The sequence below is a fragment of the Molossus molossus genome, unplaced genomic scaffold (assembly GCF_014108415.1).
Source record: "Molossus molossus isolate mMolMol1 unplaced genomic scaffold, mMolMol1.p scaffold_m16_p_10, whole genome shotgun sequence".
Taxonomy (NCBI): domain Eukaryota; kingdom Metazoa; phylum Chordata; class Mammalia; order Chiroptera; family Molossidae; genus Molossus; species Molossus molossus.
Window position 1 is genome coordinate 28,543,692 of NW_023425345.1, and position 18,591 is coordinate 28,562,282.

An 18,591-nucleotide genomic window follows, 5' to 3' on the forward strand; every position below is an offset into this window, starting at 1 on the left:
TAAATTAGCTCCAACAGTCTAATCAGAGTGAACAGACTACTTGGGTCAGTGATGGAGATGTATTGGCAGCTAATGAAGACTGTCTAGAGGGATTTTGGTGAAAAAACCGAAGTATATTAATGCTGAAAGCAGTTTGATTCTAGTGCAAAGACTTAAGGGTGATTTAAAAGGAAATGTTTAGGCTAACAACTTATTTTGATTTGATTTTATTTAAATTTTGTCTTTATGTGTGATGCAAGTTTGACTTTATTTTAAGAATCATGAAAAATGTAATTTTTCTCATCTGTCATGAATGACTTAAAATTACAAATCTATTTAAATAATCACACTCAGGAGCATTTTGATAGCTCAGACCACCTCATCAATATGCCCACTACCACTGGGGCAAAATACCCTACTGTGGCTTTAGTTTTTTTGACTGAGGAAGCCAATTGCATCTTGATTCTTCAACCTTGAGCACATTTATACTGTCTAATGTCTAATGTGTTGAAAACCGTTGTTTCATGAATTTTGGTTGTTTTATGTGGTGTGGGCGGGTAATTTGGTCCCACCTTGGCTTATGTCCTCAAGTATTAATGTCAGCTCAGACATGGTATTTAACAATCCTATAATTGTCTGGGTATTTCTTTTTTCCAGTATATGGGAGTAGACATAAGATATGTCACAACAAACATTCTTACTTTAATGTGAAACAAAAAATAATTCTCAGATACTTTGGTTGTTCATTATGTCTACAGCTATGTACAGAGGATCCATGTTGTAATTGGTTATTATTTATCCCTAGACTTAGTTTACCCATATTCCACCCTCTAATAGCATTTTGTGTTTACATTTATTATAATTATAATTACCTGGGGGCTTGTTATTTTGCTGCCCAACACCCATTGCTCCTTCCTAATGATTCCCTGAATTCTGTTATTGGAACGATGCCTTCTCCATTTTACTCCTCTAATCAAGGGCAACTGATCCATGGTAGGCCTATCATGTGCTCCTTTCCCAGGCAAAAATGGTCATTCTACCTGAGTAGGCACAGCCTCGTTAGACCCTTTATACTGTAACTCCTCTTCGGTGGTTCTGCATGTTAGCCTCCTCCCTGGTCTTGGTGGTTCTTGTCTGGTTCTCCAAAATCCCATCAATTGTCAGTCTCCCTAATCCATCTAATACATTTTCTTTTTCATACATACACAAAGGACAATTCTTCTATTTGCATTCAATATAATGACCTATTTGCTTTGCATTATGGTTATGAATATGTCCATTTGAGACTAAACTGTGAGCCAGTAGAGAGCAAGAACAAGGATTTATTCATCTTGTCTTTTTCAGGACCAAGAAGAAATGTAGATGTTAAATAAACTTTATATTTATCTTAATCAATCATTGAGCTTTTAGCAGGATGTATGGTTTCTTTATATGAACATGCAACAATCTTCACATTTAATTAAGGAATCATAGAATCATCTTCACCTTGACCTAAGCCTTCTTGAGAGAACTTTTGAAATAAACATTATCTGCTATCCAAAAGTGTATGGGAATGAAGTAAAGCCCTTCATGTACCTCTATAGAAAATTCTCTAACTCTCTGCAAAATTTAATGGTCCAAAAGCTCTGAAAATCTGTAAGTTGTCATTGAAAACACCTAACTCTCTTCCCTCCTAAATACCTTTTCATGCCTGGGCATTTGAGTTGCTATTTTTATCTTTTCTTCTAGTTCATTGTTTCTCCCTCTATGGCCCAGGATTGAAATCTGTGCTCTGTTACTTCTCTACTTTTTTTCTCCTACCATATGTATGAAGATGGTTTCCTAATCTTTATTCCAAGGTGTAATTTCTCAGCTGTGTTCCCGTTTTACATCTGCTCCTGCCTGAGTGACATGGGCATATACATATACTGCCACCCATTAAAGCTAAATCTGGCACAAATTGAACTTCTCACCTTTTAAACTGTCACCTTGTCATTTTCCCCACAATCATTAAAACTATCATCATCCCTCAGACTTAGAAAGTGGGATATATCCTCTATTATATTAACCTACTTATACAGATCAAGCCTACATGAGTCACAGTTCCCAAAAGTAAAGCTGCTTCTTTACTTTCCTTCACTTATATACATATTAACCAAAGAAACAAAACAGAGATGTTTAGAGCTCAGTAACAGAGTTAATCTACAGGAAGCAATAAAATCTGTTTCACCTAACCATCTCTCATTGATATTTCTGGGCACCTAATATCTCTTGCTCTAACCCTGAACTAATTTGATTCAGGTAGGAGGAACTCAGGATTAGAATGAATATTCTTCTTTCTTTGGCCTTTATGGTCTTTTAGGTTAGTCTACTTTTATATTTTACTTACTTAAGTATAATAAGGCAGTTGTATTCAGCTAAAGATAAGAAGATAGCCACAAGATCCTACACAGGTAAACACACTAAGAAGAGATTCTACATATTTGAAGCCTAGATTTGTTTTTCTTTCTTTAATTTGAAACTATGTAATTAATTATTTTATATTTACACAAGAGTTAACTTCAGGTTTTATTTATTACAAATATTTATTCTTGTATCAGCACTATTGATTATTAAGTAGAATATTCCTTTGATTTTAAATCATCATTAATTCTTAAATGATAGGACATCACACCAATGTATATACTTCTAATTAACTGATGACATCTAGACAAAAGGCATCGTCTAGCGGAAAGGCAGTTGCTTAAGAACACGCTGCATTCTCTCAGAACTTCCTTGTTCTTCAGTTCCTTATGTCTGACTGCTCACTGGGCATCCCTTCTCCATATACTCAAACTCCTCATTTTCTCCCAATTCATTCTTGATTCCCTATTATCTATTCACTCGAATGTTAAAGTACATTTTCAAATCATTTTCTCACAATCTAATGTGTTAACTCATATCTATGTTATTTCATTAATTTGTTTATTCCTGTTCCATTTCATTATTACCATCACTGACATGTTCTAGTTTCATATGTCTTGCCTTGATTATTGCAGTAGGCTCCTCATGGAATCCTTGAATCTAGTCTCTTCTCTTGACTAACAATCCTCAATGATACCAACAGATTCTTATTTCTCAAGAAAGGTGAGATCACTTTATTTTCTGATAGAAAGAACTTTGATATCTCATTGCCGTTATGATAAAATTCAAATTTCATAGCATGACGTGAATTGCTATGATCTGAAATCAATTATCAGTTAAGTGTTGAACTGCATTTAATATCATGTTCTTTCTGCTATCAACATTCTATAATGACATATTTGCTTTATACCCTTCATCTCTTATTTCTCACAATAGGTATTGCTGACTTTTTATCCTTTAGCTATACCAGTCCCCCTCACCCCCCACCCCCAGCCTGTATCTCTTTGCCTCCATGGTTTTGTAACACCTGTTCATTTTGATTGGCACACGTATTCATTCTATTTTTCTGTTTCAAAAATTCTTTCTGGCAAAATTAAAATGACAATTTCTTTCTTAATTCTCCTAGTTGGAATAAGACATTTCTTTTAATTTTTTTACCTTCTCATATCAAATAAGTTTAATAATTATTTAAATGGCTGTTGATAATTCTATTGTATTGATATAAACTTTGTCAGGTCAGAGACAAGTTATTTAATCTGTCTCCCTCTGCCGCGTTTCCATGTTTACCTAGATAATTCCTACATGTCTTCTACATCTCCGTCTAAGCACATCTTCCTACTTGGAAGTCTTCTTTGAGCCCCAAGACTATGTTGGCTTCCAATAACATTATAGTTACATAAACTTCTCCCTAATATCATAGTATACATAATTAATTGTTTAAAGTCTTAATTGTCAGATTCTACATTATCTACTTCACTGCAATATTACCTGTAATCAGTCTAATGTTTGGCACATTATAGGAATTACATGATTGCTTATTCAATGAATAAATAAAACTGTCTCTGTTTTGCTTACTGAATAACTACAACAAGACCAAGGCTTATACATTTAAGAGATTTAACATCCAGTAAATGCATGTAATGTTATGTAATTGAATTGAATACTGTCAAAAAGTCATATGTAGACTAAACAATCAATAAATATTTGTTAGATGAGTGAGGAAGTAAATGAATGAATAAATGAATACACACAGCTATGTAGTATAACTGAAAGAATACTAGACAGAGAATTAGGTCTTCACATGGTTTTACCTCTATCTTACTGCATAACTTTGAGCAATTTACCAATTGAACTATTTGTTCTAGTTCTGTGAAGTATGTCATTGGTATTTTGATGGGGATTGCACTGAATCTATAGATTGCTTTGGGTAGTATGGACATTTTAATGGTGTTAATTCTTCCAATCCATGAATAAGGTATGTGCTTCCACTTTTTTTATATCTTCCTCTATTTCTTTTTACAATGACCTGTAGTTTTCTGTGAAGAGGTCCTTGACTTCTTTGGTTAAGTTTATTCCTAGATATCTTAATTTTTTTGCTGTGATGGTAAATGGGATTATTTTTTGTTTCTCTTTCTGTGAGTTCATCATTGGTGTAAAAGAATGCCGTTGATTTCTTGACTTTAATTTTGTATCCTGCTACTTTGCCAAATTCATTTACTAAGTCTAGTAGATTTTTGATGTAGTGTTTAGTGTTTTCTATGTACAATATCATGTCATCTGTAAATACTGACAGTTTCACTACAAAGGACTACATCAAACTAAAAAGCTTCTGCACAGCAAAAGATACAATCATCAAAATGGAAAGGGAACCCACTATATGGGAGACCAAAATTGTCAATGATGCATCAGATAAGAGATTAATTTCCAAAATATAGAGTACTCATACAACTCAACAAAAGGAAGACAAAGAACCCAATTAAAAAGTGGACAGAGGACCTAAATAGACACCTCTCTACACAGGACCTACAAATGGCCAAGAGACCTATGAAAAAATGCTCAATGTCACTAATCATCAGAGAGATGCAAATTAAAACAACACTGGGCTATCACTTCATACCTGTCAGAATAGCTGCCATCAACAAATCATCAAACAACAAGTGTTGGCGAGAGTGTGGAGAAAAGGGTACTCTAGTACTCTGCTGGTGGGAATGCAGACTGGTGCAGCCACTGCGGAAAACACTAGGGTGTTACCTCAAAAAGTTAAAAAGTGAATTGCCATTTGACCCAGTGATCCCACTTCTAGGAATATACCCTAAGAAACCTGAAACACCAATCAGAAAAAATATATGTACCCCTATGTTCATAGCAGCACTATTACAATAGCTAAGATCTGGAAACAACCTAAGTGTCTATCAGTAGATGAATGGATAAAAAATCTGTGGTACACATACACAATGGAATACTATGCAACTGTAAGAAAGAAAGATCTCTTATCCTTTGAGATGACATGGAATGACCAGGAGAGTATTATGCTAAACAAAACAAGCCAAGCAGAGAAAGACAAATATCACATGATCTCACTTATTTGTGGAATATAATGAACTAAATAAACTGATGGACAAAATTGACCCAGAGACATAGAGGTGGGGAACAGACTGACAAGCCTCAGAGGAGGGAGATTGGGGGGAAAGAAATAAAGCACAGAACTTATATGCATGTATGCATGACCAATGGACATAGACAACAAAGCTGGGGATGGGGATGAGGGTGTCAATGGGGGAAAAGGAGAAACATCTGTAACAAAAACAAATTAATAAAAATAATTAAAAATAAATTTAAAAAATCTATTTGAGGAATTTTTTTTATTACTTAAAAAATTTGACTAATCCTGCCCTGGCCAGTTTGGCTCAGCTGTTGAGCGTCAGCCTACGGACCAGAGAGTCCCGAGTTAAGTTCCCGCTAGGGGCACATACCACAAAAAAAAAAAAAAATTGACTAAACATTTTCGATAAACTACTTGATGTGATCTGTGTGTTCTATTACTTGCTTTTAATGATGACTCATCCTTTTAAATGACTACTTTGCCTATCATTTTATGATATCTTAGAGATATCAGAAGCCCTGGCTTATACTGTATATTGGGGATACACATTCTCCTGGTAAATTAAGGAGAGGTGAGAGAATATTTCCCATGGCAAAGGGCCCCAAGCACCAAAGTGTACCTATATCATTGCTTAATGTCATTCAACCAGGAACTTCTCAGATAAGATAGCTTACCTTATCACTGGAAGTAAACTAGCTCCTCAGTTTAAAATCCAGTCAGGACTTGAACAGTGGGAGTGGATGAGTAAATGTTTATGGGTAGTTTTTTTCCTATTGCTTTGTTTCATGCTTTTGTATGGGACAAGCAATGATTTTCTTAAGGACAGATGGCAGTGAGCCAAAAATAAGGCTAAAAAATGATTCCATATCCTAAACTTCCACTTTTGTTTTTGTTGACCCTCACTTTATACTTTTTTTTTCTGATACTACAACTTCACCACCAAATCTCTCTCTCTCTCTCTCTCTCTCTCTCTCTCTCTCTCTCTCACACACACACACACACACACACACACACACTGTATTTCATCAAGATTCTCCAGAGAAACAGAACCAAAAGCATATTGGTTTTATCTATTATCTATCTATCTATCTATCTATCTATCTATCTATCTATCTATCATCTATCTATCTATCTATCTATCTATCTATCTATCTATCATCTTTCTTTCTTGGTTATATATAGTATATATGTTATATATATTTATGCATAAAGAGATTTATTATTAAAAAATTAGCTCTTATGATTATGGAGGCTGAGCTGTTTCAAGATCTACAGGATTAGTTTGTAAGCTGGAGACCCGAAAAAGCCATTAGTGGAGTTCCAGCCTTAGTCTGAAGGCCTGAGAACCAGGAGAACAGATGGTCTATTTCTGTTTTTTTCATCCTCACCCAAGGAGACTTTTTAATTTTCTGTTCAGATAGAGTGGGAGGGAGAAAGAGGAAGAGAGAGAGAGAAACATCAACATGAAAGGGACACATTGAGTGGCCAACCAGGGTCGGGGACAAACTGCAACCAAGGTAAGCACCCTTAGTGGGAACCAAACCCGGGTCTCTCTGGACCACAGGCCGATGCTCTAACCACTGAGCCAAACCAGCCAGGGCCAGATGGTCTATTTCTAGCCTGAAGAATAGAAGCCTTGAAACCCAGGAAATGCTGATGTTTCAGTTCAAGTCTGAAGAAGAGAAAAAACCAATGTCTGAGTTCAAAGGCAGTTATGTAAGATGCGTTCTCTGTTACTCAGGGGAGGTTCTGTCTTATGTTCTATTCAGGTCTTGAACTAATTGGATATTCTTTACTCAGTCTACAAATTTAAATGTTAATCTCATAAAAATACCTTCAGAGAAACACACAGAGTAATGTTTGACCAAATGACGGTGCTCCTTGTGACCTAGTCAAGTTGACGTAAAATTTACCATCAAACACACACACTTCAATTCAAGACATCTTTCAATGTCCCCAAGGCTTTTGGTTAGCTTTAATATTGGTTTCTGATACCTATTCTTCTTTCTCTCTTTTCTGATATCTTCAGAATTGATTTTGGTAGAGGAAGCCAGTAGCTCATGCTAATTTTTCATCTGGTCAAGAACCTCCTCTTCAGTTTCCAGATTATTTATATCATCACTAATACATCTCTCCTATATCAGAGAAAATAGTTTCTCTTTTCCATACCTTTTCCCAGTCTCTATCATATTGTTCTTTACAACAACCCATTAAGGGATTGTCTGTAAGCATGTCAGCATCTATTTATTTCTTGTCTGTAAGCATTTATTTCTATTCTATATGGACCAATAAGAATATTCTTCATATAGGAATATCATAAATGTTTATTGAATGAACAGATAACTGAATGAATAATGAACAGATGAATGAAATGATCACTGGGAAAAAATCTTGAATGCAGAAATTATAAGACATTATGTAAATGAGAAAAAAGCATCTCATGAATGGTGGTAGAAATTTATGTAGTTGAGCTATGAAGCATTAAAAATACTTTCCAGTTTTAAACAATGGAAATTCCTGGGTTTTGTGATCATTTGTTATGTCTCATTATAGTTCCAACTAATTCTCATTTATTTTATTTCAATGTGTGTGTGTGTGTGTGTGTGTGTGTGTGTGTTTCTGTTCAATTTTTAACATGCTTCAGTTAGATTTGGATTGTGTTGATATCCTGGTTACTAGGAAAGACTTTCAGAAAATTATTTCATGATGTGTTAAGTCCCTCGATGATTCAAAGATTAATTTTCACCTTAACTGAACAGCTATTCCTTTTCACTCTTTCTTCTCCCTCTTCCTGTACTCTCTTTCTACTCTTTTCTTCTTTTAGTAGGGAAGAGTGGGAGTTCTGAATAGTTCTTGGAGCATTCAGTTCTCTCTGGGGAATTAGCCAGTGTTCTTGACTTCCAAGAACTCTCAGAGAAAAACAATTAGGATGTAAATTTAACCCTACTTTGATAGATTCCGCTGTGTGGTTTTCTCATACGCAGAGATCACATTTGATATTAGTTTGATTTAGAAAACAATTTTCTTATGAAATTGAAAGACCATAAAATATGAAATTTAGAGGAGAAGTGATATTTCTGTTAGCTTGACCTGGAAGATTTGTATACTCTTTTATTATTTATTTTTCAATTGGTCTGAAATCCTCTGTTAAATATATCTAACAAAAAGATGTCTATCTCTTATCAAGAAATTAATTTTAAGAAAAAAAATTTAACTCTTATTATTAGTAACTACTATATACCAAAGTGCCATGCACTATTCTAGAACCTGGGAGATAACTAGCATCATAACTTTACACAGCACAGTCTTGTTATTTATCCTTAATTAACTTTATTCTGATTGAATTCTTTATCCCAATTAAATATACAAATAAAGAGTAATAAAAAACAAGAACAAAGACAAATAAATATATATTGAAGTAGTACAGGTAAAATGATAAATTATTATACATAATTTCCCCAGATTTTACTTACAACCAATGGATGACACTGTTGCAATATTACTAGACATTATGTTTTTCATAATTCCAGGGAAAAGTATCTAAAATAACTTGCACCCTGAATTTCATATTCTAAATGTGCTTTTCTCCAATCCTTAGCTAAAACATATATCATTTTAATGAAATCATTACTATGAATTTTTATTTATTTATGTTAACACTTTCATCAATCTTTTTTCGTCTTCAACATTCTGAGTATTAATAGAAGAAAATTTTCATCCATTCAACATTTAACAAATATTTATTAATCCTTCCTTACATGCTGACTGCTGGAGGTAGGGTAATAAATAGATAAGGCATATAATCAAATCAGAGCTATAATTCCAAAAGTTGTGAAAAGAGTTGTGACCCTAGAACTCAAAGACAGGAAACAAACCACTCACACTCAAGTGTGGAAAATTAAAAAGTGTACATGAGTGTGTTGTTTATTATCTTTTCATAAGATATAGAATCAAATGTATTGTACTTAGGGCCATTGTTACTTCAGATACTATTCTAGGATAGCCTTGAGTTTTCAATAGCCCTTGAGTCCTAAGATCTATGTAGAAAAATTCAAAACATAAAACCTATGTGATATCCTTGAAAAAAGTTATTTCAACCTGATGCAATGATATATCTACATCTATCTACATCTATATCTATCTATCTATCTATCTATCTATCTATCTATCTATTATCTATCTATCTATCATCTATCTATCTAATAATCTATCATCTACTATTATCTATCTATCTATCTATCTATCTATCTATCTATCTATCTATCTATCTATCTAATAATCTATCATCTACTATCATCTATCTATCTATCTATCTATCTATCTATCTATCTATCTATCTATCCATCCATCCATCCATCATCTATTTAGTGATATATATCACTATAGAACTGCTTTTAAAAATTGACTTCATGGTTTCTTGGCTCCACTGAAATTATTAGAGCTTCTAATTAGTATTACTGCACAGATCAACAATGTGAAAACTCAAATCTCTTTCCATAAGATTGGCTATTTCCAATAGAAGTAGTATTTGGTTTCTGGAGATTTACAAAGAAATAATGACAAATAAGGCGAAATCCATCACTAAAGTTTGCTCAGTGCTTACAATGTGGCACCTACTGTGAGTGATAAATGGACAATAAAGCAGACTCTACATTCAAGTGTTTATCATCTGGTTAGGCAAGCTATGAGATGTGATATGCTACATTCAAAGGAAGATTACAGAATGACTTGATCAAGAAGATGGAGTAAGTTTTCCTTAAAGATAAAATACTCTTTACATTCTTTGAGTGACAGAAATATGTTGCCTGTGTCTTTCTAACTCCATATTGCATAGAACGGTGCTTTGCAATTAATATAAACTAAGAAAAGATTTTCTAATTGAACCCACACAGGTAAAACAGTAAAAGGAGGAATTCCAGGGAAAATGTGAACAAATAATTACTAGCATTTATTAGACATCCTCTAACTGTTTAAATGTATTGATTCATTTAATTTTCACAACAGTTCTATTAAAATAATTGCTATCATTATGCCTTGTTGTACTAAAGAGGAAATTGGGGCAAAAAAAGTTAAATAATTTGTCCAAGATCATGCAGCTGGTTAGTGGTTGAGCCAGTATGTAATCCCAGGAAGTCTGGTTTCAGCCTAATCACCACACAAAAATATTTTTCAAAGCACTGAGGTAATATGAATGATATAATATAATTACCGCCTCCAAAAAACTCAAAATGAAACTGGGGAAAATTATATAAGTTTGGGACATTTTAATAACTAAATAGTAATAAATATATTAAAATTAAAGCTGTTGTAACTGATCTTGAAATGAGGAGCAAGGGCATAAATGTGTCGATTAGAGAAAGACGTGATTACTGCAACTGAAGTATTTTAGGAAGACTTCCTGGAGCAAGAGGAACTTATATTAGTCTGGAGAAGATGAGTAAGGTTAGACAGTTAGGAAGAAATGTTGGAAGCATATCCCAGAGAGAGGACGTGTTCTGAATCAAAGCATAGTGCATCTAAGCAACTAAAGGCTATGCTCTGATATGGACCAGAGAGTCTGGAATGACAATTTCGTGTTTGAGAGTGGTGGACAAGGTGCAGAAAAGTCTGTTTGAAACACGTGGTAGAGGAACTTGAGTGACAAGCTGAAACTTTGTCTTTTCTTGATTCTTTAGATCTGGTGACATTTGAATTTTTGGCAAACAAGAAGATTCTTTGTCCAGGGTTCAGTGTCTTTCAGGAATTTTCCTGGAATAAACCCTGATACTCTGCTGTGCTATCATCTCTGTGGACAACTGATACAAATTGGATTTCAAGTTCTTGATACACTGGATACAGCTCCCTCTTCCTTGTGCTCATCTTCAAAGGAAAGTCACTTTCTTTTCTCCTTATCCAGGACACGCAGCATGACCACTTCCAAAAGTTTGGGCATTTCTAAAAGACAAGAAAGACTCCTTTCCAGCATTGGCAAACATGCCCGGAGGCAAGGGGATCACAGAGTCTGTTAGAATCAACAAAAATTAACGCCTGACAGATTTATTTATCCTTGAGTGTTATTGAAAGATGACTTGCTGTTTTGTCACATCAAATGTGAAAAACCTAGATGAATTGTTCTAAAGTATTCCTGAAAGTCTTTCCTCTAGGACCCAGGTTGTCCTCACAGGGTTCAAAATGTTTTAAAACTCTATGCCATGCCTGAGCTTACCTCTGCAACAGTAAATTTTTTCTAAAATAGCTTTGCCTGCTCTTGGAAGACAATATTATGCTAAATATAGTGCAACGCCCCAGAGCTTGTAAAATCAACTACGTGGCACAAACCTGGAGATGTCCTCAAAAGAAAGAAAGATGGCAAGAAAAGTACATCTCCTGCTTCAGTCGTCCCTGCCATTTCCCTTACAGAATTTCACCGAAGTGGCTGGACATCTGCTTTCCACATCCTGGCCGGCGTTAATGTGATTTTTCTATAAAAAGAGAGAAGGACAAAAGGAATAGCAAAATGTGCTCCACAATGGAAAATGTGATCCTCAGCCCCTGGGATAAAATTACACTGACAGTGGGGGAGTTACTTTCCTCCTTCGAAGAACAATGTTTGATGTTTGAACTAGACTCTCTGGCGATGAAGCTCATAACTTGGGAGATGAATCAGGTTCTAATTTAGAAGTTGCTTAGTCGGGTAGTTTTAGGGGTTAATCTATGAAGAGAGGTTTCATTATGCCCTGTCTGTCTGTCCTGCGTTTGTTGGACAGAGATAATACAGCCTATTCCCTATGGAAGCACGTACAAAGAAATTTAAATTCTATCATAATTATTCATTATAAACATGGTGACATTTTAATATCTAGAAAAATGTTTAAATCGCCCCTAGTCTCTGCCTCGTTTTCCTCTTTATGTTGATTTCTGCATCTCTTCCTATTTATCTCTTTTGTGCATCACACACATTTCACTCTGAACTGGATTCGGCGGGTGAAAGGCCACAACTAACAGTTTGCATGCCTTATCTCTGCCCGAGAGAGTGCGAGCTCACAAATGGGCTCCCTGCACCTACTGTACATAAAACGGCAACATCACTTTGATCTCTCCCTTAATGTGCTAAGTTTAGATTACTTTGTGAGCAAAAGGGGTGAAAGGTGGCAGGATACTATTTTAACTAACTACTGGGGGGCAGTATTTATTCATGGTGCAGATTTTTAATGGGAAAGATGGAACATGAAAGCCCGTCAAATGCACTGCTCAGAGAGTTTGACAACACAGAATTATTTTTATAGATGAAAGTGAGGAATCTCCATCTTCTCTGTGTGGCATAAATTGTATGGGAAAAGTAAGACATGTACAAGAGCCAGCTAGAAAAGTACGTTCCGTTATGGTTGCGTGAAACGCTGCCACAAAACCAGAGGACTACTTCAGAGTTGCATTTACCAGATACCAAGAAGAGCATGGTGAACACTAAATATAGAAACTGTGAGAAACATTCTCATTGCATTTATAATTAATGGAATATTATTTTATCAAGAACGAGGTATTTCAGGAAGTGTCTATTCTAATGTGATAACAAGGTAGAAACCCAGAAGGAAATATACTGAGATAATATTGCCCAAGATTGGAATAGTGACTTAGTCTTATACTTCCAATCAGACTCTCACAGCTACAATATTTAATTCAGAAATAACTTGAAAATTCTGCCTTTGATGAAACCCTCATTTTTCCTTTCTTGGCTCATTACAGCCTTGCTCTTAAACTGCGATTCTCAATCTTTCTGTCCTCAAATGCTGGTGGTACTTGATATACTACTGTCAGTTACAGTGGTTCTCTGACAGTGTTTCTCAAACTGAAGGGTGGGTGGTGCCGAAGGAACATGAGAATCTCTGGAGTAACTTTTGTATTTTAAAGAAAGTTTCAACATGATTTTGATATGTCTATTATTTTCTAACTCACATCCTGAAATCATTAATGTTAAATTGTTTAGCCTTTTTTTAATCCAGCTATAATCTATTTCATTAATTATATCAGCAATTATGAACATCACTTCTATTTTCTGAATCTCATCTTTTAACATATTATTCCAGCTATCTGGAATATCAAACTCCACCTGCCCCATTTTTCTCTCTACCCAGCACATTTCTATTTTATTTAAAATTCCAAAATTGGTTTTTGAGTGAAGCTTTCTCCATCAGTCCCCTCAAAACTTAGTTGTTCTTATCCTAGATATTTCCACAGCAACATGCTAATGACTCTAAAAATGAATTTGTGGTGTGATATTCTAATCTGTCTGTTTAAAGGGCTGTCTTCTCAACTCCACTACCAGACTGTGGGCTCGGATGTGTATTCATCTTTGCAAGTCCTAACTTGGAATATAGTGGCAACCATATTATAAATGATGAATAAATAATTGTTGGTATGTGTGTTTATTTCTTTATTTTTTGAGAAATTACATCTATGTGTATGTAGAGAGAGATATATGCAAACCTTAAGTGTAGAGCTCCAATTTTTACACCTCCCTATGACCACTGCTCAGAAGAAGGTATAGAACAATTCCAACATCTCAAAAGTTTCCCTCAAGCCCCTTCCTAGTCAACACCTTTCACCACCAGAGGTGGTAACTTCTATTCTAATTTTTATGCAATAAATTAATTTTACTGTTCTTGAACTACACACAGACCCTATAAATGTAAGCAGTATTTCCTTTATGTGTCTGACTTCCTTCATTCAGTATATTGTGTTTGAGATTAATTCATGAATTACATCTTCATTCTTTTGTATTATGGTGTTGAATTCCATTGCATAAATATGTCATGACCTATTTAGTCATTCTCTTCTTCATAACCATATAGATTATATAGCTTTTCATCCTTATAGATAGACTATTTACATTTGTGTATCTATTATTTTTTTTGTGAATATTTATACTATTTTTTGAGTATATATTTAGGCATTGGATTTGTGGGCCAAAGGATAGGTACAGGATTAGCTTTTCAACATATTTTTACTTCCTAAAAATGACTGGGTCAATTTATATACTTAAAAGCTAAATATGAAAGTGTGAGTTGTTTCATATCTTTTCCAAAATTAATATTGTCGGTCATTGATTTTATTTATTTTTTGAAAGTGATAAATGCAACTTTAATTTTATTTTTTAATTGAATTTATTGGGGTGGCATTGGTTCACAAAACCATGCAGGTTTCAAATGTACAACTCAATAAAACATCTGTAGATTGCATCATGAGCCCATTGCCCCTCTGAGTTTAGACATTCTAGTAGTTTTATAGTGGTATCTCCTTATAGGTTGCATTTACATTTCCTTAATGAGTAATAATGTTGAGCAAATTTTTATACACTTATTGGTTATTTGGATATAATCTTTTGTAAACTGTCTCTTTAATTTTTTGCACATTTTTGTATTGGGTAGTTTGACTTTTTCCTATTGATTTATTGGAGTTCTCTATTTATCTGGATACAACTCCTTTGTCAGATGTATTGGAAATATATTTTCTGAGATGTGGTTTGACTTCATTTTGAAGAGCAGAAGTTATTGAGTCCAATATATCATTTTTTAATTTATTAGTTTTTTTATGTCTTTTAAAGAAGTCTTTCCTTTACCCAAGTTTCTGAAAATGTTATTCTTTGTCCACCTAGAAATTTGATTGTTTAATTTCAACTTTATATCTATTATTTACCTCTAATTTACTTTTCTGTTTGGTGTGTGGTAAGGTTCAAGGTTTATTTATATTCTTTAGAGATATGTAATTGCTCCAGAACAATTTATTGAAAAGACCATCTTTATGCCCAATAGCTTGTATTGGTAATTTTTTCATAAATATGGTAACCATGTGTGTATGGGTTTAGTTTCAGATTGTCTGTGATATACCATTGGTAGATTTGTTTTAATTACTATATCTTGAGATCTGGTAGAGTCAGTCCTTTAACTTTGAAATTTATTAAGACTATCTTGAATATTCAAGGTTTCTAATTTTCATACAAATTTTAGAATCAACTTGTCAATTTCTACCCACCCTTCAACATATAAAAACTGTTTTAAGTTTGGAATAATGTTGAAAAATAGATTTTAATTTGGATAAAATCACTTTAAAAGATTTAAAGCTACTTAGATTTTCTATTTCTTTCTGTGTCAGTTTGGATAATGTGTTTTTCAAGAATTTTCTGTTTCTTGGGATTTTTAATTTTAGTGAATGTAAGTTTCTTTAAAAATCACTTTATTACCTTTTTTAATGTCTTTACAATATATGGTTATGTTTCCTTTTCACTTTGGATAGTGGTCATTTATATTTTTTATTCTCTCTCTATTTTTTTGGAAGAGGGGGTCCCTCTTACTATTATTTATAAATTTCCTTTGTCTTTTCAAAGTACCTACTTTTGACTTTGCTGACTGTCTGTTGTATGCTCTATTCTGCTCTTACCATAATTATTTTTTTCTTATACTTTCTTTGAGGATAGTTTGCTCTTCTTTTTCTTACTTTTTCAGGTAGAAACTTAACTTATTCATTTTAGGCCATTCTTCTTTTCTAATACATGTTTATGAAACTATAAAATTCTTGCTAAGCCTGATTTAGCTGAATTTCATAAATTTTGATATGTTGTATTTTTATTATCATTTAGATCAAAACATTTTCTAATTTCCCTTGTGATTTATTCTGTGAATCAAGGCTTATTTAGAAGTGTGTTGCTTAATTTCTAAATATTTATAGATTTTGTAGTCGTTTATCTGTTTTTCAGTTTTAATACTTGAATGATCAGAGTATGATTTAAATCCATAGAAATTTGTCAAGGCTTATTTTTAGAACAGAATATGGTCTATTTTGATAAATGTGTTATGTGAACTATAGAGGAATATGCAGTTTGTTGTTGCTGCATATATTGATTTATATATGTTAATTAGATAAATTTGGTTCATTCGTTTTTCAAATCTTATTTTTACTGATTTCTTTTTTGAGGTTTGGGCAATTAATATTTTCTTTTAAATATCTTTATTTTTTAGAGCAGATTTAGGTTCAGAGCAAAATTGAGTAGAAACTACAGAGCTGCATTATACTCTCTTCCTAGACATGTGCACAGCCTCCTCCACTGAAAAATTCCCCTTTGCCCCCAGAGTGGCACATTCGTCACAGTGGATGAACCCACACTGACACATCATTCACATCCAAAGTCCATAGTTTACATTAGGGTTCACTCACTGTTGTACATCCTAAGGGTTTGTCCAAGTGTACAGTGACACATATCCACTGTGATAATGTCATATTGAATAGTTTCACTGGCCTAAAAATCCTCGGTGCTCCTCCTATTCATTCCTCCCTCCTCCCTAACTCCTGGCAACCACTGATCTTCATAGTTTTGCTTTTCCAAAATGTTGTACAGTTAGAGTCATACAGTATGTAGTCTTTTCAGAATGACTTCTTTCAGTTATCAATATGTATCTAAAGCTCCTCTTTGTCCTTTTTGTGGCTTGATAGCTCATTTATTTTTAGTGCTAAATAGCATTCCATTATTTGGATGTTACAGTTTATTATCTATTCACCTGCTGAAGGATGTCTTGATTGCTTCCAAATTTAAGCAATTATAAATCAAGCTGTTATAAACATCCACAACATGCAAGGTTTTGTGTGGATGTAAATTTTCATCTCCTTTGGGTAAATACTAAGAAGCACAATTGCTGGGTTGTATGGTAATGATATGTTAGTATGTTTTTGTACTGCAGCCTGGACTTACTATAGGCCCCTTTCCTGCTTCAGGGCCCATTTAAAGCTGTTAGCTCACTATGCCACTTTCTACATGGGACAGAAAAGTATTCTCAGATGTAAAATGTTCATTGCCTCTAGAACTCAGAGGCCTACTAGGTGTTGTAGTTCCTTCTTCATGATGAGGGGTGTAAGATGTAGCAAATAGTCTACTCTGGTGAGGTTGTCCTGGGACACCTCTTATGATTGGGCACCAGAAACTTTGCTGAATGGGCAGGTCCTTGAATTTCTCTACAATTTCTGTTCCATTCTCTAGAGTTCATGGTTTCTCTAAATTCTCCAGCATGCTGGCCATCTCTTGTTTGATCTTGTCTTATAAGAATGATGTTATGTATATATAGATCCACGTGATGTTCTATGTGAAATCCAGATCTCTTTGGATTTATGAGAAAAGGGTAGAAGAGTTTTAAAAGTCCAGGAGTAAAACTGAATATATTTCATTGTCCAATCTATGTAAATGAAAAATGTTTGGTCCTTTGTCTTGAATGGAATAGAGAAAAACTCTTTCACTAAACCAGTGCTCACATACCATATGCCTGAGGTCATATTAATCTGTTTCAACAAAGATGCACTGCTAGCATTGCAGCTGTGATCGAGGATGCGACTTGTTGAAGTCTGTGGTGCCTGAAGTTTGGGCAAGAACAAGTTATCTGATGAAAATGTTGAGAAGGTATTGGGAGTCATCTGTTTATTAGTAGTTAAGAGAAGCTAAAATAGTTGTTGATATTTTCAAAGAAAATTATACAAGGGCCATAGGGAGGGGGAAATTTTAAAAAACTAGGGAACAATAATATTTAAAGGATAGTAGATAAGAGAATTCAGAAAAGACTGAGAATGAGACAAAACAATATTTTATTTAAATACTCTGTGTTGTGCTTCAAATGAATTAACAAATACCAAAATTTTTTTATAGTTTGTGTAATTAACAAAAGGAAGGATTGTATAGATTTCTGGGTGAGTCAAGAATTAGGATTCAATGAGAAAGAGTTTTTGAGCTGAAAACTAATTGGATTAAATCATTGAGAAATGCTATGTATGTGGGGAATAGGGTTGATTCGGCCATCAGCTTAGCATGATCATGATCAAAGAGTGTGCTGCTCTGGTGCAGAAAAGAAAAGCAACCCAAAAAATAGCAAGGTGGAAATAAACAACAATGACTCCAGAATTTTTATGTTGACAGAGATTTTGGGATAGCAATGCAATGCATAGAGTTATGAAACTTGCCTAGAGGTTACATTTCCCTAGCAGATATACTTTTAAAATGTAAGGTCTATGCTATAAATAAATAAAAATGATATTGGGATGGTGATTTCAAACACATGTGCTTACTGATTCCCTCAGTATTTAAATAATGATAGGAATTATTTAACTTGGGATAC